The 1,602-nt window shown below is 49.9% G+C and overlaps 1 long non-coding RNA gene across 1 annotated transcript; it reads left to right on the top strand.

Moving 5' to 3' along the window:
- Nucleotides 1–263: 263 nt before the first annotated feature.
- Nucleotides 264–1,284, top strand: LOC131383037 (uncharacterized). The gene is made up of 2 exons (XR_009212739.1): nucleotides 264–434; nucleotides 995–1,284. It is a non-coding gene; the product is annotated as an uncharacterized LOC131383037 (long non-coding RNA).
- The last annotated feature ends 318 nt before the right edge of the window (nucleotides 1,285–1,602 follow it).

Below are 1,602 nucleotides of genomic sequence, written 5' to 3'. Positions count from 1 at the left end.
ACTGACCTACTGCTACAGGGATTCAAGGCCCCGTCCCACCCGGATTTGGGATGGCTCCATAGCAGGTCAACTTCTCTCTCGGCCCAGTTCTGCTTCTCTTGCCTTTTTAAAGGTGCTATTCCCAAGAGCTCTCCACACACCCCTGCACACTCATCTCCATCTCAGAGTCTGTTTCCTGGGGAATCTGACTGAACAATTCATGGGCAGGGCAGTCGTAGGTCACAGACTCTTAAACTGGGATTTTGGAATTAGATCTCCTGCTGGCCAGTTGGAAGTGAGAATGTACCCTTGGTGGTGGATGAGGTGCTGATGGCCCTGATATGCAGGGGGGCATTGCTAAAACTGCACCAGGGTGAACTGAGGCAATGCACCATGGAAGAGAACCATAAGTGCCACATCTCAGGCGTGTGAGAGGTGCTGGGGCAGGAATCATGGTAAGGGGCATGGAATTGGATGACTTCTGCTGGGAGTCACAGAGGTATCAGAGGCAACCAATGAAAGCCTGGAGGTGCAGTGTGAGTGCTGCAAGGCCTCCTGGGAAGCACAGAGTGATAGGGTTTGGCTGTGTCCCCACACAAATCTCATCTTGAATTGTAGCTCCCATAATTCCCACGTGTCACTGGTGGGACCTGGTGGGAGGTAACTTAATCACAGGGTGGGTCTTTCCCATGCTGTTCTTGTGATAGTGAATAAGTTTCATAAGATCTGATGGTTTTATAAAGGGCAGTTCCCCTACACACACCCTCTTGCCAGTTCCCCTACACACACTCTCTTGCCTGCCTCCATGTAAGATGTGGTTTTGCTCCTCCTTAGCTTTCCATCATGACTGTGAGGCCTCCCCGGGCATGAGGAACTGTGAGTCCATTAAACCTCTTTCCTTTATAAATTACCCAGTCTTTATCAGCAGCGTGAGAATGGACTAATATAGAGAGAGAATCTCATCTTCCTCCAATTGCACAGCATCCCCTAGGAACTCTCCCTCTTTTGCTCCTAGGCCCTGGACCAGTAGCTAGGATCCGGGCTCAGCATATCCCAGCCATGAAGGTGCTGGGCCTCGGAAGGGAGGAAGCACATGACTCAGCAGCACAGCCGAGAGCTGAGTCAGCAGGGCCAGCAGAGGAGATGTGGACGTGGATCCCCGAAAGCTGGATCAAAGGGAAATTCAGGACCTGAAGTTGGGCAAGGAAGAGTCTGGCAAAGATAAACCATGTTGATAAACCCTTCCCTGCACTGATCAAAAAATAAATTCCCAGGATCATGAATAAAAGAAGGATTATCACTACAGATCCTAGGGAATTAAGGGGATAAAGAGGGAATATTATGAAAAGGTTTATGCCAACAAACTTAACAACACTTAGATGACAGGAACAAGTTCCCTGAAAAACTATAAATGCCCATAGGGAATGTACTGGGGAGTGGACATAGGAATCTCCAAGAAGCTCCTTGGTGACGGTTCTCAGTAGGTCTGCCCTGGCGGACAGAAGCCCATCATGGAGTTAGACGTGCTGACAGCAACTACACAACCAGGAGCGACAGATGCCAAGTGGCAGCACTCAGGCATTTTTGTTACTAGCGGCCCATTTGGAGGGGTAGCTCAGGGCC

This window comes from Hylobates moloch, unplaced genomic scaffold (genome assembly GCF_009828535.3).
Source record: "Hylobates moloch isolate HMO894 unplaced genomic scaffold, HMol_V3 SCAFFOLD_1, whole genome shotgun sequence".
Classification (NCBI taxonomy): Eukaryota; Metazoa; Chordata; class Mammalia; order Primates; family Hylobatidae; genus Hylobates; species Hylobates moloch.
This window is presented reverse-complemented; position numbering and strand designations above follow the sequence as displayed.